Raw genomic sequence first — 24,404 nt, forward strand, 5'->3', positions numbered from 1 at the left:
TTGTGCTCTCAGTACTGACAGTGACGAGGCAGTAATTGTTTAAAGGGAAGAAAAGAAATTCAGTACTAAAGTTAGACTTTTTCTAACGTGCATCCTCTATTAGCTACTAGGTTCAATCAGTAGATGCTTCTTTCCTTCAAAGCACAGAAAGCAAGAGTTGCCTGCTGGCGAGGGAGCAGCACAGCCCAACTGCATTGTGCAAAGCCCTTCCACTTAGGGCTCTCTTGGCCACCAGGGCTATGAGTGCAGGACACAGGCAGGATGGTGGCTTACAGCTGCCAAGGAGTTTTCTCTCTCCAACTCAGATAGCTACAGTCAGCCTCAACCTTTTTGCACTCCCAGCCCACAATGGACTTTCATTTTCCTGTTTAAAAGTAACATGAAAAAAAAAAACCAAAACCTGAACGAAGTGCTCTAGTAGCTACCGTGTAAATAACAACAACAATAATAAAAGAATCAAGCAATTAACTCAAACGATAACAGAGCTCAAAGAGCAGAGAAACGAGAGAGCAGTGACAACAGTCAAGATTCTGACCCCCAGCCTATTAAAATACATGACACGGTGAGTCAGAGCCCTCTTCTGGTAAAAGAGAAAAACGTTTTGTTTTTCCTTTAGTTGTACTATTTCACCTGTCTAAGTATTAAACACCCCCAAAATATAAGCAACTGGCATTTCATCATTCTTCAATTTTAATATAAACCTACATTAGGGAATGAAGAAAAAGACTGGAGAGAGAAGATTGTATGTGACACTCAGATGTACACAGACCAGCGTTATAGGAGATGTCAAAATTTACAGTTCAGCTGCTGATTGTGGCTGTTTTATTTAATTCTCAACTTTGTCAATCAAATTTGTGAGACTTCACATAATTCAAGTATCCAGTTGCTTAAATAATTCTTACTTTACAGTTACACATCAATTTGCCAATAGAGGGAGTCCTCCTACTGTCTACCAAAACTTTTGTAGATGTGAATATCCCGAGGCTTCCAGTAATGACTGTGCCCCCTGCACAACTAATGTTGCACTAATAGCAAGAATGAAAAAGGTTGGCAAAATAAAATCACCGCAGAGTATTTAGCAGATCAAAAGATGGAGTAATATCAGCCATCCTCCTGCCTTCAACTCCCCTTTCACCACAACATGAACCAAACTGTCTTTTGACTTATGAAAACATTAAATTTAGTGTTCTGGAACCATTGCTTGGACCATTACCATCCGTGCTGCTGAACCCCTATATGAAGTTGTCAGCTCCCTTCTGGCTTAGCAGAGGATTTCAACAGCAGAGCAGGCAGTAATACAAATCATGTTACAGATCAGGTTGAACTCAGCATCTAAGTGCATCAAAGGGAGGAAAAAAAAAACAAACAAAAAGCAGGCAGAAGTAACAGTTCTACTTACTACACCAAATAAACCCTTTACAACTATAATGTATACCAGGGCTAGCAAAGTCCTGTGGAAACATTAAGTAACCAAACCAAAAACTGAGAAACAATCATGTTTATTTGCATATAGGGGTGGAGACTTACTAGCAGTATCGTAACATAGAAGTACAAAAGAAGATGTTACAGCCACATCTCTGTGTTAGGAAAACACCATTTTCATGGCAGTTAAGCTTAATTGCTCGTGAAGCAACTCTTCAACCTCTGCTGCCTTTATTTATTTATTTTTTTCATCTTGACATATCAGCGTGCATTTATAGAAAGCATTACAGAAAAAGCATTATTTACTGAATCAGTCCCTTTCCCTCCTCTCACTGGGACCTGGGTTTACATTAAGATTCCAGGAGCAATCCTAATCCCCACCAATTCTTTCTGAAATCAACTCAAAGCAGGCAAACCATTTCCAAGGAAGCTCAGAAGTGAAATAAAACCTGAAGATAACAGTTTATGGAAAACAGATTTTGTCTTCTTCTCTTTCAAATGTGTAACCCTCATCATTTTCTACTCCTTGTTAGCACTGCAAACAGTTTTGCACTTTTGGAAGTCTGGCCATTTTGGATAAACATTCCAACCTTTTAAACGTTTACAGACTAAACTGCAGAGCTAAATGTTTATGTTGCACCAAATAACTTCAGCATTGTATTTATCGGAAAGGCTCCTAAAGTAATATTGTTTTTATCAGTAGGTGAAAACGCACACTACTGCAACAACCAGAACTTTAAACAGAGATTAGTACTGGTCTGACAGTATTTAGCACATCTCTGCACAGTAGGCTTTGTAGTTTATGGACTCCCAGAGTTTAAGTGGTTTCTGACTCTGAACGTATTTCCCCATCTTTTCAGAAGAAATAATTGTAACAGGTAGGTTATGTGAAAAATAGAATATAGCTGTCTGAGTTTCAAGTGGTATAATCCACCTTTAATTTTAATATAATGAGAAATACAAGTTGGGCCTTTTATCATAAAGCATGTGACCTCAGATACCACTAGGACCATCATTTGGACTCTACTGTTATACCTGTGCAGGATAAGTTTGAATTCTTTCTTGTCTTTAAGAATGCCTGATATTCATTCTGACACATGGAAGTTTACACAGATTGCCTTCAGAGGAGATCTGGCATTTTCCAGATATGACATCTTCTGGACAAAGGTGTCTGTTCTGGATAAAATATTTACTCAGTTATAACCAAGGATCTGCTCAGGTTAACTTTCATCATCATCTCTCTCTCTCCATTCCCCCCACTCTCCTTTGCACTTACATTTTTCTTACTCTCTGTGTTTACTAATAGTATCTAGTAGTATAACTTTACCTGCAAAATGAAAGCAACTTAGGGTAGGATATTGCTTCTGAGAAAAGCACTACCATCACCACGAGGACAGTCTCATGGTGGCATCAGCTTGCAGGCAGTGTTACTTGTTGCTCCGCTACTCATGTTAAAATTTTCCACATTAAAGCAATACAATGCAGGCAAGGATATTTCTTAACTTCTGTGGTTAGCCTGTATGTTTGCATTTCACTGTGAGGTTCAGATGGATGTGTTTTTCATGAGGTCAGGAGAGTTTGCCCTGGATCAGCTTCTCCCGGGTTTGAACCATTACACATTTCCTGTTTTGCACATGACAACACAGTAAGCTTTTTCAAAGACACAAGCTGTATGCATAAACCTTCTGAGCAGCTTTCTACTGTACTTTAGCAACAGTTAAACAGAATAAAATTGGATGGAAGCAGTTTTGACTGAAGCTTTTGTCATCTTCCTATCAAGTCCTGAACTCAAAGAGTGACGCCTCAGGAGTTAGACTGGATTTTCAACTCTGTAGATGTCACCTATGACTACAACTCAGTGCTGTTTCTTCACAGAGTTCATCCTGATGCTGCACATCCTATGAGGCCGTGGTTGATCTGACCTAGGAGGGAGATTTCCACGAATGCCTCTTCTTCCAATCACCTGCTGACTGGTACCTCCATGCCCACAGCATGGCAGGGCCCAGAAACCCCCTCAAGCACCCCTGATACCTCAGTAGCTTCACAGCCTCCTCAGCATACAGTGACTGCTGCCACCATTTTGTCTTTTGCCACTGGTCAGCTGTGGTGATTTTCTCAGTGTCAGAGTAGTTCCACTAACACTTGCTGAGTTTGTAGCAACAAGTCACCAGAGACTCAGCGGAGACACATAATTTCTAACATGCCCAGAGGTACTCAGGCAGTAGTTTCTGAACCAGTTTTTAAAACCTGGCATCACTTCTCCTTTTCCACTGCTCCACCTGCACTCGAAGTGGCTGGCTGCTCCTCAACCCACGCAAAGCCCTGATCACTCAGAAACATCATCCATCCTTTACGTTTTTGTAGCATAAATTCCTTCAGCAGGTAATTTGTCCTGCTGTAGGTCAGCTCTGTGTGGGACCCAGCAGTCCCAGTTCATAGGGACAACAATACCACTGCTACACAAACAACACTCCAGTCACTGATACCTGTCCTAAAATAATAATTCTCACAAATAACGTGAGCAGTGTTAGTTATCACAAGGCTAGAAATGAAAAACCCTACATCCTCAGCGAACAAGTACATACAAAGCATATCTTATAGCAGGAGGTATCCTTTGACTAGTTAGCTCCTAGGAAGAGATTCCAGAGTAGCAGTTAAAATCAAAAGGAAAATTGGCTGGAGTTCACACCCTGTTTATTTAGGGGAAAACAAAGCCAAGTCAAAACAAAACTGAATTTAGCTCACAGGAAAATATTTGATTTTCTATTGTCTCATTTGAAATTATTCTGATAGCCTATTTAGCTTTATATCTAGCCAGATTTTATACAGAGCAATTAATAAAGTGGTATCACAGCAAGGAGGAAATTACTTAATTTCCCTAGTTAAAACGTGTTTTCATTTGTTCAAGAAAATCCTATAGATAAATTTTCTGGAAGTTCTGAGTTACGTAGAGTTGAGCACGTCCAGCAATTTACCATAAATCTGTTTCTCTGCTATATTGCAGATGAAATAGTGTTTTCAAAAGAATTAACGTTTTCAGAAGTCTTCTCTTAATATACTTTGTTTTGAGAGGATCTTCTTAAAGAGAGGACAAGACTAAGAGCATGGAAACTATAAAGACAAGCATAAAGGACAAAGTTTGGGAGATGCATAGTTCCATGCTTTCAATATCTGCTCAAGAGGAGATGCAGTTTAGACACTCATCTGAAGGGCTGGGTGGCAGTCTATGAAATCAGTAGAGATCAGGCTAGATTTTCAACCTGGCTTTTATCACCTGATAAGAGACGCTGAAGACCTGGTAGGGGTCTCACTTCCTCCAAACACCTCCTGAAATCACCACTGAAACTGGGATTCTCAGTCCCTCATACACATTTCTGTTGCTCTCTGGTCAGGCAGTAACTTCGGAGCACTCTAAAGGTGGCAAAGAAATTGTTAAATTTTCCCTAGTGTAGGACACAATCTTGAAATATATCTGCTCTCTGCACATGAAACTGAGTTACAAAACAGGGTTTTTGAATAACTTACAGAATCCCACAGCACGCAAGACTCTCAGGAGGAATTCTGTGCAGTACATGTGGCAGAACAGCAGGAGGGGATGAAGGCAGCTGTCTTTCACAGGAGCTGCAGCCCAGTGGGTTGCAGCAGGCAAGGAGCCCCAGCTGTGTAGCACTGGGGTGAAGGCTGCTCTGTCCTCTTTTGGCTATTCTGTGTTATTCTTACCCCAGAGAATGCTCTGTGCTGGAGGTACACAGCTCCTGTGATGGGGAGACAAAGATGTAGGCAAAGCAGAGCAGCAAGCAGTGCATTGTTCTTCAGGATAGTACTCTCCAAGCTTGACATGTGGGAGTTTAACTCAAAGTGCAAATTTAAGCAAGTATACAGAAACACCATCGTCTCTTTCTGGCATTTCCAAAGACACTGGAAAAAATATATTTCACCATTAGGTCACCAGCCCATATCCTGCTTCAGAGATGGGCCCTCTCCCTTCACACACAATGAAAAACAGCTGCTGGGAACAACCTGATGCCTGCTTGAATCCCTCGTCGAGCTCTGCAGGGGCGGATCCACAAGCAGGGGTGCAGGGGCTGCCTGCATGGAATTCAGTGTGGGACTGGAGCCCAGTGTTCTCTCCTGACAGCTGTTTGGTGGCGTGCAAGACCCTAGCTGGTGATCTCACATCAATCCTCAACAGGCATATGCTCACCTCTTAAAATAGTATATTCTGGCAATAGATTGTAAAAAGACCCACAGATAGACATGCTATAAAAACTAATTACCATCTCAGCCCACACATGGCCTGCCCTTGCCTATGATGCATAGCAGAAGGAGGTTTTACTCTCCAGGACTCTGACAGCTCAGCACAGTGACTTTCCATCCCTGCAGAACCTTACAGAAATATCAGAGGAAGAATTTTATCTATTTTTTCTATCATAAAATGTTCTCACAAGAGTGACATCATAGATTCTAGAAACAAGGAAAAAAATAATCATGGATTCAGCTAGTTACATTCCAGGCCAAAGCAAGACTGATCCCAACTGTACATTTTCATGTGCTCTGGCCAAGCTAATTATGCATCTGAAGAAGCAATTCTACCATCTCCCAGTTTGCAGCCTAATGCAGTTCAGTATCAGCAGAGCATAACAGCTCAACTTTCCTTTGCAAGCTGTCAATCTCCATTGTATCATTGTTTGTTTATCCCCCTTCACTCACCACTGTTTGTGTACCTCAAGTATTTGCAGTCATTTGCCTTGAATTCTGCGCTTCAGTCATTGCTTGCCAAAACAGATTTACCTCTCCCTAATTTTAAAATACAAAAAGCAAAGAACAAACAACAACAACAACAAAAAACTAACCTATTTCCCCATTCATGGTTATACCTTGCATTTGGAATTTATTACTTCTAATCCTGAGTTCAACTCCAAAATCATTTTATCGTTGGCTTTTAAAATTTGTTTGAAGTTTATGAATTGAAGCTCTACAGTCCTAGTAGTGAAAGTTTAAGGGCCATTTACTTATCATCTGTATCAAATGAGAGTCTCACTGATCTGCGAGAAGGAAGGAAAGGAAAAAAGGACATTGGTAGCGCAGCCAGGTTACTAGATAGAAGTTATTTATCAGAATGACTCACCTTTACTGATCTTGTCCATAAGGAAGAAGATGCTATTTATTTTTTAGAGCCACCTAATATTCATATTAGATGCTAGCATCTAATAGGATAATATTAAAATTCAAACTAAACTTCAACCCCGTTAGAGGGGTAAGAATTCCTGCAACAGAATTTCTGATGTTTGTGTTCAAAATCCACTTGGATTTCTAGTCAAGAAAGGCCCAGGGAAGCAGGACAGATCTCCCCTTGAGATAAGTCTTCAGCAGCTCACTTGGAAACTGGATACACACAGTGAGAGGAATATATCACTATAGAATGCATGCTTAGAACAAGAGAAAACAGCAGCTGCTATTGTAGATGCGGTGCACTTCTGTCTTTAAGGCAGCTTAAAAGCTGCAAGGCAGTAGTAAGTACTTGTAACATCTATTTTTTGAAAAAAATCAGCTCTAATTCAGAACCTTATTCCAAGCATGTAACCTTAACCATTACTGAATGGCCAATGGAGTGCAACAACATAAGGACAAACTGAAGAAAAGTCACGGGAGATCTGGGTGAGATTTTGAGCAACATTCTAACTTCACTCCTAAAGTGAGCTCTTACTAATCCTATCCTTAATAAATTATCATTTAAATTGATGTCAGTACTGATCCTACTACTAGTTAGGTACAAAAGGCACTTTATATTTGTCATAATTCCATTAATCAGGTCATCTAATGTCTGCCGTTAAAGACTGCAGCACAGCACAGTGCATCTGGAAAAACAAAACAAAACAAAAAAAAACCCAAAAAACATATCAACAGTCCTCAGTGTAGCAGCAATAAATCAGTAATTAATTGCTGAATATGGTATGTAATGGAAGGTTGAGCTGAAAGAGATATTTCACCTCTGCTACAGTTCGATAGCAGGAAGCCTTCTTTGGGTCCTACAGATTTACATAGGCTGCTGGTTGAAAAGGAAACATTGTGCACATTTCTATGAGGCTTCTGTGAGAGGCAACAAAAGTTGTCCTTTCTGAGAAATGTACCCAGAATGAGAATATCTCTTACTGCACAGCCTGGACAAAGAACTGAAACTGCCAGGAGCTGAGGAAAGCTGCCAAAGGAGAGGGAAGAAAATTAGGCAACAAAAAAGTGCTAACATTTAATCAAGAAAGTCTTCAGGGTAGGGAATGGCAAACTTACAAATACAGTCGCTGTGCACAGCACACTGAGAAACAGGAAAGAGCCAGAGATTTCAGCAAGGAAGCACAGTAAAAGATTTTGGACAGGAAATGGAGATCACGTTACCATCTTTCAAAATGTACAATTTTCAGAGAGAACTCAGCTAGGAAAAAAAGTTGCATTCCTTTCACCCCTCTTAATGCTCTGACTAATATAATATTTATAATGAACTAGAGTTCAGATGCTCCACAGCCTAACCCGCCTGCAACCTTCCACACTGCTGCCTGCAAACTGTAGGAATTGCAGCTGAGCTATTAAACTTCTATGCAGAACTACACTTAAGCAGTCTCTCAGTTATTAAGGCCATGTCTTCAAATAAGAAGGAACAATATTTTTTCTCCACATCCAAGACTGGAAGAAAAATCTCAGAAAACCAACAACATTTTCTAGAAAACACAGCCAATTACACAGCAATGATGAATCAAGGGAGTACTTAATTTCTACCCTCAAATTACCTGACATTTTTCTTAATTCTAAGCAAGAATCCTCACATGTGCTTTTACATGAGTTTGGGAAAGAATTTCAAATAAGCCTCTTTAGTTTTTTCCTACTCTCATGTAGTCAGCCCACACATTAACAAGAAGTTACACCTGACTGTGGAAACCGAGCTGGGACATTACTGCCACAGAGAGATTAGATACTACTAAAATTAAGAACGTGGAGCCACATGTCATGCTCTGAAGCATAGTTAGTTCTCCCATTACAATCTTCAGCATACACTTCTTCAGTAGCATGTAATACAGTGTAGTTACACAACGTGTCTATGCATTTGTATATTGTATATGAATGCTATTTTTCAAGTGAATGTCTCAGTTATCTTATGCACCTTCTACTGACTTTTTTTTTGCCTTACACATACATTAGTAGTAGTAACCTGTTTTACTGATCAAAATATGCATAAGACAAGAAGAATAAAATGGCATCCATTTATTTGCACAGTTAGTGAAGATAATCCTGTGCAAGGATTGCCATTAACTGTATAAATGATTATAAAAATATACAGCTGCTAGCTTTGAACTCTATGCAACAGTAACATACCAACTTGGTACAGAAAAGGCTTTAAACTTGGAGGGAATTACATGGTGCAGGTGTAAATAGGAAGGTATTAGGACTGAGCCCCGTGAACAATAAGGAAAACAAACAAACAAACTCTGAAACAAAACTGTATTACCACAGTCTGGGGAAAGTATCTTCCCCTTCCCCTTTCCCACTCCTGCATGACTATCAAGAATTGTCCTTCATCTTTCTGACAATGTATTCACGCTTGTTACAGTCTTAATACTGCTTATATTTTGAGATCATCCTCTCTGGCTTCATAGAATCTTTTGAAATAGAGCTCTGCAATTTTCCATCCTAAGCCATCCGATAGCCACACTAAAAATAGCCCTATGGCAGTTCTTCTGTTTAAGATACACCTACTGGCATGTGTCATGCTGATCATAGTTTAAAATCCTCTTGGGCCCTCAAACTACTGCTGATACCCTGAAGACTGTAACAGAGCAAGCCTCAGTGTGCTCTTCAATTATCTTTAATAAATTATGCTCACAATAAGCCACATCAGAACTATATATATTTCTGCACATTATACGTGTACAACTTACTACGTTCCCTAACTGTGAAGAGGAGGGGATATTAATCAGTGAGGACGGGCCATGAGGAACATCTTAGTGTTGTTTGCACAGCTGTGCTGTCGTTCTTCCCCTTGCATTACATTTTCCAGTATTCCTGCCCCAACCAGTTAAATAACCAAATCAACAAACTACCTCAAGTAATTTGTTAAGAGCCAATAGTTAGAAGGGCTAGCCAAAATCCTGGTTCAGCCAGACAGTTTAGGAAATCTGGACGAGTGTCCCATTAGGGCCTTCCATAGCAATCATCTTGCCCCTAGTGCTTCTAGGGTGTGCAGCAGTAATTTGTACCCTAGAGCCTCAGGACAGACATCTTATAGCAGTTCTCTGTTGGAATGTTTCCAGGCAGGCTTTGTTTTACTTCTTTCTTCATATACATACGAAATAAGTATATGAAAAATTCTGCAGAATCAAAGATTATATCATGAAGAACAAAAATGATTGAAAAGGTTTAAGTGCAACTTGAGAACGTCTTCCTAAAAGAAGCTTTAGAGCATCTAGTTTGCTATTCTGTCTAAAACATCTCTTTTACCAAAATCCAGGGAGGACAGTGAGAAGAGCCTAAATTTCAATAGTGCAACATAAGCCAGTATTTTATAGCTTGTTAATAGTTTGAAAAAATCATTCTGCTTTTTCAGCTGACAAAACGGAATTTCTGGAGGGAAAAAACCTGTTTAAAAATTACATAAATATAAATCAATTCTATTATTCTTTCCATAGAAAAAGCAACAACTGTGTAATTAAAAGCAATCAAACAAACAAAAAAGCCAGCAAAACAAAACAAAACAAAAACAACTCACCCTCCTTACTTGCAGAAAAGCAAAACAAACTGTAACTAAACAAATGGGTAAGTAGTGGTGGAGGCCACTTCAAATGAAAAGGGTGACTAACTGCTGGAACCAACTACAAAGGAAAAGGTTTATACCCGATGTCTGCTGGAGTTTTTCTGAGATCAAGAACTTCTTAGCCAAAGATACTAGAAAGGTCATAAGAAACTGTGCGTTATGTACTAGTCTTGGTTGGAATAAACATTTTCATTGTCTCTGCCAGCTTTAAATTTTATGAAGAGGTAGACCTGTCTCCCAGCACTTGAGGTGAAGGTTTTGACTCACTCTTCTACACAAAATCCCACTGAGGTATCCAGGAGCATCAAGTGTATTTTTAATAAGGTTGCACCTTTGCAGCAGCAGAAGGGAAGATATGTGAATGCACAGAATGAAATGCTTGAGCACAATACTGAAATGCAAGCTCTGGGGAACTGCATTACGTTCCGGGGCTGAGTGGTCAACTAATTAGTTATGTCTTTTTGTAGACAACTGACACTCATAGCAGGTTTTTGTTTGTTTGTTTGTTTGTTTTTGTTTTCTGTTTATTCCCAAGAAAAATACTGAGTACATTGAAAAGTACGCACATCAATAAAACATGCTGGAAAATGCTCACAAGAAACCACAACACCTAGGTTTTGATCACCAGGTCCTCTGTGTCTGCACAAAGCTACATACTACTGCCAATCTTGGTAAATAAATATGTATCTGAGCTTGGAAATATCTAGGATTCCATCATGAAGTCTATTCACACACCTGAAAGTTCTTCTCCAAGCAATTTAATAGCAAAATGAGTGGCAGTACAGTGGTATACAGGTGAAAGTAATCCCTCAATGCATTTGTCTACCAAAAGGCAAACGGTGCTCTCCACACATAATATACAGGATTCTTTATTTCTTTAAAAGTTGTAGTTTTCCTGTTGATCACTGCTGGCCTTGATTCTGCTGTTTGTTTCAGAGAGATTGGCCAGGGCAAACCCAGGCACTGCCAGATCAGATGAAAACCTACACTCTGTGTTTTTGATTGTTTGAAATGTGACCAAGAACTGATCAACTGTGGGCTTTTTGTTTGATTACTTCTTTGCAAAGACCTTTCACTTATTCACCACAGACTGTAGCTTTTCAAACACTGCGAAAGCACTTCAGCAAAAGTGGTCAAGCCAAGGAATTAATCTGCCTGATAACTCCACCAAGCAATTTGTTTTTCCCTCCTGCTCCTCTATATTGCAACCAACGTAATAGTGAAAGTGAACATACTACCCTACTTCTATGTCACATTTTTTTCCTAACCATGACCCAGCTGGGAAATATCTGCTGCATGTACTGCAGATGAGAAGACTCTCCAGCAAAGCTGGCTATTCTTCAATATAAGTGTTTGCAGCACTGTTGTAAACATTTCCAGGATTCCAATTACAGGAAAACTGATGTCTAATACCACCTACAAATCGTCTCTGCTCGTTGTTTATTTATAGCAGATACTACAAAAGCCACATGGTGTAGCCAGAGCTCACCCACAACTCTAACCTAAAGCAGTGCCACAAAGCTGATCCATTTCACCCCAGTGCCATCCAGTTGGACTGCCACCAACATAACTAGTGATGCACAACAGCATTTCACATCTTTTATGCATATGAAATTGATTTCAAAATGGGATGTACTCAGGGGAATGGTTAGGCTTAAGCTACCCAAACATCTAAACTAATTAGTTTGAGGCTGTATTTAGCCTCAATGTAGGAGGAAAATTTAGACTACAAAGACACTTGATAAACTTACTTTTCATCAAAAGCTGAACTCAAGAGACTGAAATAGCTACAGGAAGAAGGAGACTGGTGACCACATACATCCCATCAACACTAAGCTATGTGGTGTGTTCTGATCTTAGAAACTCCCATAGAGGACAGCAGCAATGGACACAATAAGAGGGATCTACACAGATACAAAGGGTCCAGTGGACTATTCAGTTGGGCACTGCAGGACAAAAGGTCACAAGACAAAAGACAGTCCCTGATAACTCGGTCACACAGTCTTAGCTAGAAAAGGTGGACGAAGGAATTGAGGAGCCAAAGAAGCAAAGTGGCTTTCCTAAGACCATGGAGTGAGTCCATGGCTTAATGAGCAACAGGAACACAGCTCAATTCAACTTCCATCCCTTGTCATAACCACAAGATGTGCTGCTGCATACCAGTAGCTATTCTTCATGATTGGAACTTTACTGTATATTGATTCATTTAGAAGCTGAAAACAGACAGTCCAGAAGTGTATTGAGAAATCAATGAATCACTGTTGATTTTTTCCCAGTATGCATTTTTTCTTTATGAGATGCTTCAACACAGTATTTATGGGAGCTCTCTAAGCAACAATGCCCCTCTTCTTAACCCAAGCAGTAACAGGCATTGCAAAGTTTCATGTCCAAGAAGATACTTCAGCAACTGAAAGGTTTAAGATTTCTTAGTTTATCACATTATTTTGAGGGAAAACAAAGAGATTGACAGGTGCAGCAATGAAAACAGACTCTCAAAAGAAGGAGAAAGGTTTGGGCATTGATTCAGAAGTGGAAAAATAGCCAAAACATGTTCTGAAAATTCAAATTTCTAGAGGATGCTCCTGCAAGATCTCACATTTCTTTGCAGACAGTAATAAATCTAGATATAACAATCTTCTGAGATAGGTAAAAATGCCTTCTCCCTATGGATTTGTTATCCAACTCTAAAGGAGATAATGTTCCTAAATCCTGACTACTGCTGAAAAATGAACAAAATTACAGCTGCTGTTGATATGAAACACATTCCAAACAACAAGCTTTACTGACATATAATGCTTAAAACATCCTGCAGAGCAGCAACCAGATAGATGCATATTTCATGGAGCAGTATGGGAGAGATCATGCATCAGTACACGGCATCAACTTCAGAATTCAGGTCTCTACATCTTAGCTATTGATCTGTACTCACTCTGTTTTTTATTTTGCTTATAAACTGCAAAATTTGCATTCCTTCAGCAAGCACTACAGGTAATTACAAGAGGATTACACTATAGTAGCAACTACTTAACAGTGTACTTTAGAGATTTATAGAAATAGACGCAGCATTTTTTGGTCCAACTACTTAAGTACAGATATTCATTGTCTATCTGCTATCATAGATAAAGTTATTGATACTTTTAGAAAGCGGAGTGGCCAAGAATTCCAAGACACAAATGCTTGTACATTCATTTGGTAAAGTCACAGTACTGCATAGATGCTGTGTACCAGTTAGAATTACGTTACCACACTGGAGAATGGTGGTACCATAAGAGTGAGGCTAAGGTCAGTGGTTTACTAATGGGAAAAAGTACTGCTGAGTTGTTGTCTACATAAGCTGCATTGTGATTTGACCAAAGGATGTATATTTATGGTTTGTTACTCTACCAATACATAATCTTCATCGACCTATACAGTCAAGGCTGAACTATACTAATCCCTGTTCATCTCAACATCTATGCAATTTAGCAATGCTTGAAATCTTCAGGCTATTTTAGCACTGAAGGATGTGCCTAAAAGCTTTAGCCAACGGCTATTTTCAAAAAGGTAAAACAAGATACACAAATAATAATAATAGGTCAGGAACAGAGCCATCTGAATCGTGAATTCCCTAAAGTATCCCTAGAGATTAAGAGCAAATGCAGGGAGCTTTGGACAGATTCTCAAAGTGGAGCTAACTTGAGCTAAATCTGAAAATCCAATATGATGTGTCAGATATTGGACGATATAGTCAAGTGAAAATAATATGAAACAAAATTGTCGGTGGTGAAGTAGTCTTTTCCTGTCAAAAATTAGAAACTGATTTTTTGGTCTAATTTGTACATCATCTTTCACAGAATCTGACCTAATCCTAAATTACTGAAAACAAAATATAACAAAAAACTCACCACAAACCATTATACTTAGATCATGCTTTATGTTGATTGAAGGTTCAGAAGGAATAGCTGCATGAACTGCTGACAGATAATCAAGACCCTTTCATGATACTAACTTACAGCACACATACAGCAAGAAACAGAGTCACTGGGCCTTAAGTAACCACTGGCCAAAGTAAGTGAGTGGGAGGCACCATCCCAATATCTATTTTTTAAGCCTGAGGACAAAGAAATTGTCAATGACTAATTACAATAACTCCTAGTGGGTAAAGTTGAGTGATTCCCACTTCATCCGTAAGTCAGGTACAGAAGGTACCTGAAGCACAAGGTAAAATCCAGGCATTTCTAAATATGCTGCTTCAAATCAGACAAAACTATTTCGCAACTTTTTAGAGAAAAAAATTAATCATGCTCCTCGAAGCATCGTGCTGGCAGGATATATTTGTTTGTTTGTTTTAAATAACCCATTTTGTTTTAAATAATCCATACCACCTTTTACCATTCCTTTCTTATTTTTTTTTTCCCTAAATCTCTGAATCTTGCTTCTAATGTTACCTTGATTTGTGTTATAAAAAGGTCAGACAGATATGTGTACTTGGATAAAGTTTGTGTCAGCATACATTGCTTCAGTCAACTAAAGATATATTGCATGCAATACCTGACCATAGTAAGTAACTGCAACCTGTAATAAATCATTCATTTATAATAATCACAAACATTTTAGTGGGAAACTATTGAGAAGTTATTAAGGGCAGCACAGTGCAACACTGAGAAAGTGCCAACTGTTCAAAGAAGTACGGTCTCTTTAAAGAAAATCTGCTCCCTCCTTCAACTATTTCAGTACATAAATAAGCTAACAAAACAGGCAATAATAGAATTTGAGTGCCTTTCAAAAGACATTGTGAAGAGTTCTCTTGTAAATGTAAATAAGGAAAATAACTATCTGTGAGCATACACATACAGCCAGAGACATACATATAAATTCCTTCTACACTAGAAATAACATAAAAATGAAACCCACTCTTCCACAGATGATAAAAAAAGAATACCAGAATAATCAAATCTCTATTTATGAATTATACTATTGATATATAAGATTGGAAAATAGAACAGCAGTGAACTTAAATTTCTGAAGGAGAGAATTCCTCAAGTAAAATCCAATAATTAATTTCAATTTTTGTTTTGTTAAATTTTGTCATACCTTTTTTCAGATGTATTAACTTCTGAAAATTATTTGCCAAGTCCTTTCTACAAATATTTTTTATGCTGTAGGTCATGTGGGAGCAGTATATTGGGGTAGTATATAGGAAGGACTGGCTACTCATTATATACAGCTGTTTTTGTTGGCAGCATAAACCATTGGGTATTTTTCTGAGTACACAGATGTATATGAATGTGCAGAGTTGATGAAAAGTGCATTTCAGTTCTGTTCTCTCCCTCCCAAGGCTTCTCAGCAAAGGCTCCATGCAAACAATCACATCCAGCTGACAGGAAAATACCACGCACCCTGCAAAGCCAGCCTGGCAGAGAGCTTCACACCATGTCTTCACCCACAGCCCCGGTGGCTGTGCTGAGCAGGCCAGGATGTCCCTGTGCTGATCAAGATGCTGATGGCAACACAGCAGCAGCTGAATGCAAAAGAGAAAATATGAAAAGGAAACAAATCCAGTGCTCCAGTGGCACAGTATATAATCAATGACTTACTCAACTTTGTGTTCTCTGCTTTTGGTCTGTGCCATTTTAAAAGGTAAAAGAAGTTTCATGGGGCTTATACCTCTGAACTTGTGAGCCAGGTCACTGGTTCACATCCAGACTGCAAGTAGTGGAAACCAGACGCTACATTCTCAGAGCTACCTGCTACTTTTATGAGAAAGAAACTGGGAGACAAATTGCCCAGAGCCATTCCTGCTCACTGAAACCAACAGCTGCCCTCAGCATCACAAGACCACGCAAAGCCTGCCTCAGCCCCACTCGGTGTCCTGTGGGCAGCAGGTCTCATACCTGCTGTAATCTACACGTCCACATTTCTCACACTTACGCTTGTAGAAAGAGCCGGGAGTTCTGCCCCCCTACAAAGTTAATACGAGCCTCTCAGCCACACAGCATTTTTTTCGCTTGGGATTTCAAAGTTGCCATTGTTCTAAAAAAAAAAAAAAGAAAAATAAAAAAATAGTAAAAATCACTTGCAAATACAAATCTGGAAATACTTATACCAAATCTACCAGGGCAAACAAATACACAAAGCAACACTCATTCAAAGAGAAGTAGACGAACAAGGAGGAATTAAAAGTACATTCAGTGGTGTCTTGTACTGAAATGCGCTATAAATACCTAAAATGTTATTATGAAAAAAAAAAAACCCCACAAGAATTAAGGTTATTAAAGAAAAGATTTATCAATCTTTGTAAAATAAAATCTTTAAAATTTTAACGGGCATTAAGCGTAAAGTCAAAATTAAACAAATCTGCTTCATATACTAGTAGGAACTGTCAACACTTGAACTGTTATACAGGTACATTTAAGAAAGTAAATCTTTAATATTTTTAACAACCAAAACTATGCACACTGTGGTTTGCAGAGCAGACACTGGGCATGTTCCAGGAGATGGAAGAACTCCAGGTAGAGTCAGGAAGTTGGGAGCAATTATAGCAGGCCCAGAGCCTTCCTCTTGTTGGAAAAAAAAGGGGGGCTTATTAGTTCTGGGAACGTGTCACAAGCAACCACTGCAAAAGAGGGAGCTGGAGGTGTTCCACGTAAAATGTAGGAAAATTGTTTGCAAACAGAGCTCTCACCACAAGCTGGGGTGGTTTTCTTTTTTTACTTTACTTTTATTTTATTTTAAATAATATCCCACAGAAATAACAATACTCCCCTCATATGTAGCCTGTACCTTCATCGCTGCAAGTTGGACAGTAAGAGCAGAACTGTAAATGAAAAACTGTTTAAAGTACAAAGCTTGTAATAAATCACTGTCTTATCCCTGGAACAGCAGGGCCTGGGCAGGCTCTGGGAAGCCACAAGTACATGCGTGGCCAAGCAAAGCTGAGCCACAGCCCAACATTTTGGTTTCCTTTCCCTTCCCATGGTGCCCTGTTTAGCTTGAAGGGATATCAGTGCTAGATTGTTCTGTTTGGTTACTTGACTGTAACAGACGTAGTTGGCCCTAGGAAGAATAGGAGAAGCATTATTGTTGTTTTCCACAAGTATACCACAGACAGCTGGAGGGGGCTTAAGGTTTTAAACACATTCCATCTCCAGTGGCCAGGTGCCAAAAGGCAGCCAGGCTCTTTAAAGTCACTGCTTTGCAGTGCTGTTCTTTCTCACACTTAAGAGAGGTGCAACTTGGCAACACTGCCTGAACAGTGTAAAAAGAAAAGTAAAATGCAAATAAAGGCTTTCACACATCCTCAGTAGTGCCTGTCACTCAAAACACAGCCACTCTTAAATCCCAATAAACAGACGAAACTGTTCCCCTTAAACTTGTGTTGAAAGACAGGGCAGAGGAAATGGTTCAGAAGATGTCATCCTTCCAGCCCAGGGAGCACCACCATCTTCAGCAGCCCAGAGAAAGGGGCAGGAACTAGCTCAGAGACAAGCAGTACGATGACCTAAAGGAGAAATACTGCTCATGTGTCCAGATTTTAGTCAAAACTCAATGGAACAAAAGAATAAAAATCAGAACTGCCCAGCTATCTAAGATTTTATTTATTTATTTATTTTTAAATACATACTGTTCTTGTTTCAGTGGAAAAGGCAGGGTAGAACTCTGCATCCCAAATGTAGAACATTTTCTCCCAGGGAGATAATGTATTTCCAGCATCTCCATTGTGAAAGGACACTCATCAAATTGTTGCTATGTGGTTTAGTGGCTCAAGTACAAAATTCTAGGTCACTGCTTTGGCTGGCTCTGCCTACCATGGGGCCATGGTTACCCATGGTCAAGTTGTTCAGCTTATATACCTACTCAGCTGGTTTTACAACACTTTTCTGGTGGCTGCACTCACCTTTATTATATATTGTTAAAATAGTTAGTAATTCTGGAGGACCATTCAACTGAGAGTCATTAAAGAAAAACATTATTTTTAGAACCTGAAGAGAATAACATAAGATCATTTTCTTCTGCCCTTGTTAGTTGTAACTTACCCCACATCACTGACAACATCCTGACTTGATGGCTGTTCAGTGTCCTGTGTCAAATAATGCATAGTTTTAATTCCATTCCAAGCAAATAAGTGATTATCAGGATGAAGTTGGGCCATTATTCATAGCATGGATGATCCTTTCAGAGGCCTTGCAGAAGGGATAAATAAACTACATAGTGGAGGAAGCACAAAAGTATGAGCAAAGACAAGCTGTACACAGAAATGCTTTGTGACTGCTGGAATGCCAGTGTGGCAAGGATTCATATAGTATTCCATGTTCTGCAAAATCACAGGAGGGACAGCTTGTGATTTTGAAACTCTTATTAACAGTAATGCTGAGTTTATAGCTGTCCTTCAACTTCCACAGGGAAAAAAGCATTAAAAAAAAAAAAAAAGCTGAGAGAGGACACCGCTGTAATCCATCCTGAATAGGTGGGAGGGGAACAAAAGGAATTTGCTGTGAGTCCTAAGACCATCTCAGAGGAAATAGAGATATACTGCACCTTTGCTACAGAGCTAGCCACAGGAGCAGTTTAGACCATGCACTGCTCCCAGGTAGGTGCACCTAGAGAAGAGTTGGATTTTATCATTTAAAAAAAATTTTTTTAATATTCCCATTGTAAATCTTGTGACTGTTCTCCCTTGTTTTTGTTCACATGTCAGAGCACACACATCATGCCCTAATCACTGGGCTAGGCTGAAAGGTGTTCTTACTACTACAGGGCATTCAATCCAGCTAGCTAAACTAGATTCATCCTGAAGAATAAAATCCCTGAAATGAATACTGTGGATATCAGACCCATTGACCTTCCTTTAGAAATAGCCACAGTACTTGCTAGAGCAGATACAACTTTATGCGTTATCCACCAAGTTGGAGTGTTGGTTGGAGTGTTACTTCCCCCAAAACGCTTTCAAAACAACAAGCACTCAAATTGTTACAGATCAAGAGAGGGAACGAAGAGTTAACTGATAAGGGAAAGTTAAATGAGGGAAAACAAATGACTGAACAAGCAGGTCAAAAAAGGGAAGCCTTTTCTCCAGTCTTTGGGAGTTACCACAAGCCAAGAAAATAAGCTCAAGTAACCTAAGAAGGATATATGACCCTTTAGGTTTCTATTGAATTATAATAGAAAGTTTTTCAAACTTTCAATGGAATATGCAGGTACCATGGAGCCATAATAGTCCGATTAAAAATGCATTATGGATTCCAAGGAGACTAAGCTATATCTCTGGTAACTCAGTGGAATTTATGAGTCCTTGTAGACTGGCTGCTATTATGATCAAACACAATTATTCATTTTAAAAGTGTGACTGTCAGTTAAAAAATGTCCCAATGTAACCTAAGCCTCCTGCTAACACACAGCCTTCAAGCTATCCTGAAAGCAGATATTTAGGGGGTATGCCATGAATTATTTATTTATTGGCCTTCTAGAGCCTTTCTTTACAAAAGAATTACAACCACATAACTATGATGGCGGAGAGAACAGGAGAACCTTTGAAATGCAAGACACAGTACAAGATACAGGTAGTTTAGAAGAGAGAATCAAACCAAATCTGAATCCAGTTCAATCTGTCCAACTACAACTGGAAATGAATCATAATTTTGGAAGTACTTCTGCAAATTGTACCTCCAGCTGCCACTCTAGCCACAGTTAACCACAAATCAAAGCCAAACCACAACATTTTACTGAGGATATTAGCTGTCATTGTCAGTTCTTCTCAAAAGATTTTTAAAAGAATCATAATTCTGGCAGTATTTGCAGCACACTTGTGTTTTCAGATCAACAAGTGAAAAGGTTTAAAAGAAGTTAAACAAAGGATATTCTTTCTAGTATATTGTTAAATTCTTTACTAAATATGGGTAAATCCAAGCCAAGTGAAACCTCTTCACAGCATTCAGTTTGCCAAGTGAGGCCTGGTTTATTTATTTATTTTTTTAGCTGACTCACAAAAAAACACAGTACAGATAATTTTTTTTTCCCTTAGCTGCATGAATCCTGTTATCTCACCTTGAGACATCTGGCAAGATACGAGAACAGATGCAGGATACTGACATCTTCATTCAAGGCACTGGTGACCTAGAAAGAATCTGGCTGAAAAGCATGAGCTCTTCCTGTGCTGGGCCTCAGTGTGGAGGTGTGTCATCTGCACTTTGCTGTGCTTTCATATAAAGAGTCAGAATGCATATGTTCATGCTAGAAGCAAAATGAGTAGCATGTAGGACATTACTCTAGCAATTAGCCAGAGCATTAAGTTTCTCTGCAGCCCCTCTGGCTCTTGTTAATGAGGGACAACAGCACATACCCCTACTTTCTGACTACTGAAACAGAATGGGCATTTCATACTTGGGAGTAATTTGTGCTCAACAGTTCCCTATTTCTCAATACAGTATATAAAAATCCATTTCTAACATTATTTTTAAGGGGAGGAATGAACAGAGGCCATTTAGCAGCCACTGAACTCTCACTCACCACCCTCTCCTTCATTCAAAACACAACAGTGATTGCACAAAAGCAAACTATAAATATCAAAAGCATTTCTATATTAAAATCTTGGCTGAAGGATGGGAAACATTTTTTTTGTCCATACAATACATAACCGTGCCATTAAGAAAGCTGGAACTTGGCAATGGCAGGAACCCGCAGCGCTTTAACATCATCAGTATGTCATTGGTGCTTGGAAGTTAAAGCCACCTTCCTGAAAGGTGTTCCCCCTCAAGATGAAGAAGATAATTAGTATAGAGGGAAGCCATCACAAAAAGGTTGAAAATCAGGTTTTCTATCTCTCATTTAAATTTCCTCAATGTAAAAACACAAAAGACTTATTGTCATCATCTTTAAGGTGAGTATTAGGATTATAACAAGATATTCCCTCAATTTCTCAATATCCTTACTTACCTGAGCAATTCGGTTTTGACACATATTTAAGAAGCATCTCCAAAAGCATGAACAAGGATGATTGTTCTTTCCACAGAGACAGTGGTTCTGTGGCAGAAGCCACAACGTGGGCACGTTGGCTGGAAAAGGACTTCTGCAGCTGCACAGCCGACCCTGTCCTGCGGGCTGGCTGAGACAAGGGGCAGAGAACAAGGCGCAGTCAACAGCGACAGCAGGAAAAAGAACCCTACACTGTTTTGTCAAAAAATACGTCATCTGTTCATTGGTTCTTCATGTTTCCTGGCAAATAGGACATTCCATAAGATAGAAATGCTGGAAAGTTAATTTTGGAGCAGTTACGCCCTAGCAGATTTCCTCAACTTTCATTTTTACTTTTCATTCAACAAGTTATTAGTGGTAATGATATGCTTGACTAATCCCATCCTTGCAGGACCAGATGGTGCATGTTAACACCTTCAAATTAACAGCTGAGTGTAAGACAGACACTAGCAGGCTTGTTCAACCCTTTATGTGGGGAAAGTTACTCACCTGGCTGAATGTGAATGGGAAAGGGTCATGTCAGTATGTGCGGCTTGGTGCCAGCTTCATTCTAGCAGGTGCGTTGTAAGGCTTTGCAGAGGTGTCTAAATACATGCAGGAATTAAAAATTAAATTTCAAGTTAGTAGGCAAAACAAAATAAACAAACAAACAAAAAATACACAAGGAAACAACAAAACAAAACAAAACAGAATAATCCTAACCCAAAACTTACCAGAAGAACAGTGTTGCTCAAAATATTCCAAATTTACATCAGTAGAGTGGGGTATATTTTTCCTTACAACTTAATTACTTATACTTCTTTACTGTAATCTCCACTATAGCTTCATCTTTCTCACCTAGGGTGGTATAGAGAAAATGAAGAATACAATTATTTTTACCTATAACTGATAAATGTATATATATAAAGTTCTATACCAGAGCAGCTTAGTCATATTTATGCCTGCAGCAACATAATTGTCCTCATAAAACCCTACGTCAGAACAGGTGCAGGACCCAATATACCATCAGAAGTAAAAGCTGATGACTTTGGGCCCCTGATGAGACGGCGTTGGGTAGCAGCTTCTGCCTGCTCAGAGCTGTACACGGATATTGCCAGAATCAGACAACTGAGAGACAGGTGATGTAGGTAAGACGTTTTCTGGTGCATCTCAGAAAATTTGACAGGTATGTGAGTTAGGTTGACTGAGGCAGAGAGAGACCTTACCTGAAACAAAGAACCACATTCTAGAACATGAAAGCAAAATCTCTTGTCTTCAAGCGTCTGCAGTTCATTTGTTCTACGTAAAGAAGTGCCTGAAACCTCCTTGGAGACTTTCCGATTCCGATATAAATACTGCGTCAACTCAAAGTAACCAGGAAACAAGCTTTCCTGGAACAGGGGTAGGGCTAAACACGAGAAATGCCCAATCTAGAATCACCACAGCCCCAGAAGTCACAGTGAATGATATGCGTACACTCCAGTGAAAAAACTAAACCTTTGTTCTGTTACCCAACCTCATGGAAATCTGGGATAACACAGAAAAAGCAAAATTTCCAATAGAGCTGAGTACGTAAAGAAGGCACTGAGAAGAAACCAGTGAGAGTGTGGCATTAAAGAAGGAGGCAGTGACAGTCTGTAACATAACTGCGGTGCCACCAGGCTCATAGGCTATGGACAAAACACTACTCCCAGAGCCAAGCTGATCTAAGGCAATCACTATTTCCACAGCAGGCAGACAGTCTGCTACCGAAAATCAAATTGCAGCTCCAATCCCATCACACCACTCTGTTCATAGGCCCCACTTGCTCCCTCTTATTATCCAGTGTTGAACCATGCCATCTGTTCATCACCCTTTCATTTATCTTTATTTCAGCTGTTTTCTTCTCCTTCCTGCTATTGCTCTCCTCTTTTCTTTAGCCTTGCTCTGCCACAATGGGCAAACTCAGAACCATTTATATGTGCTGGTAGAACAATGTGCTGCTTCCTTGCTGAGCATGTCAGCACCCACTGAGGTCCCAAGGCAGGCACCTTAGGCAGGGCACAGGGGCTGCTGCTGTGGTTGTCTCCCCTCCCTCCCCTCTACCCTGCTGCCTTTCCTGGCTCCATTGGATTCCTGAAGCAAGTGAGAGCGAGGGGATAGAATGGGCTAAGAGAGGGGATACCATGCCTCAGCTACTGCTTTGGTCAGGGATGCCAAACTCTTAGATCAGCAGCAGGGACAAGGCCTCCTGTCTTTTAATGTGAAATAAACAGAACACTTCAGAAGTCTGTCTAGCAGCTGAAGAGTCAGCAGAGACCTCTGTAGAACAATGCAAACCCAAACCAAAACAAAAACACCTCCTTCTTCAAAAAACCCCAAACCACTGAAAGCGGTATTCCTCATACAGCTACTCACATTAACTACAGTTTTCATGCAATTATTCAGCAATGCACAGACATGCTAACCTAGAGCAAGTGGGGAGGCCCCAAGACTTGAAACCATAAGCTGGCCAGGTGCAGAACCACATGCTCAGCTAGGGTCTGTTACAGCAATTACCCACTTTGTGGTTTCAGACAGCCTTAGGAGCTGTGCTTGGCACACTACCCATAGCAAATCAGTATTGCATATGGTACGTATTTACTAAAAGGCTACAGATGATAAGCTTTAAATTCATATTCATTCATTTCCAGAACTTTCTATGACAAAGCTCTAGGAGGAAGAGTACTTTTACATCGCTTCTGCTTAGAGGAAGAAAACAGGCATTTTGACTGCTGTGCATAACACAAGGTTACATTTCCTAAACTAACTTTTACAATGCTTGGTTTATGCTGTGCTTCATTTCTGGCAGCAGAACTGTCCTACCTACGTAGCAAACATAAGTGTCTGACATCCAGATCTGAGCAACATCACATGAAGATGTACTGTTATTACAACTGTAAAACTGAAATGCCTTCTCATAATCTGAAGAGTGCTTACGTACTATTTCCACAGCATAGCTAAATTATTTCACAAGATAAGAATCTCTGCTGTAGCACAAGAAAAAACTTCAATTAGAATATTCCTGCTGTGCTACAGCTGAGAGGCCCATTGCACTGTGTGTGCTTGGTTCAGTAATAGGCTCAAGATCTCCACTCTGATTGTCACATTTAAACATTACTTCCATCTTCTCCTTGGAACCCCATCTAGTAAGGAGCTAAATTAAGATGACAGCAGATCAGGCCAAGATCTTTTTAAAAAGGATGAGAATCTAGGAAATCTAGTAGGGTGCATC

The 24,404-nt window shown here is 39.6% G+C and overlaps 1 long non-coding RNA gene across 1 annotated transcript in view; it reads right to left on the reverse strand.

Annotated features, from left to right (window-relative positions):
- LOC121111123 overlaps window positions 1-22,436 on the reverse strand; it is a 43,235-nt gene extending 20,799 nt beyond the window's left edge. Inside the window, exons 1-7 of the long non-coding RNA XR_006939604.1 lie at window positions 22,378-22,436; window positions 21,886-22,009; window positions 21,662-21,756; window positions 21,134-21,302; window positions 18,238-18,281; window positions 16,133-16,234; window positions 7,711-15,722 (exon numbers count right to left, since the gene is read on the reverse strand). This is a non-coding gene — a long non-coding RNA (uncharacterized LOC121111123). The remainder of the gene's footprint in view (window positions 1-7,710; window positions 15,723-16,132; window positions 16,235-18,237; window positions 18,282-21,133; window positions 21,303-21,661; window positions 21,757-21,885; window positions 22,010-22,377) is intronic.
- Window positions 22,437-24,404: the final 1,968 nt, after the last annotated feature.

This window comes from Gallus gallus, chromosome 6 (genome assembly GCF_016699485.2).
Source record: "Gallus gallus isolate bGalGal1 chromosome 6, bGalGal1.mat.broiler.GRCg7b, whole genome shotgun sequence".
Lineage (NCBI taxonomy): Eukaryota > Metazoa > Chordata > Aves > Galliformes > Phasianidae > Gallus > Gallus gallus.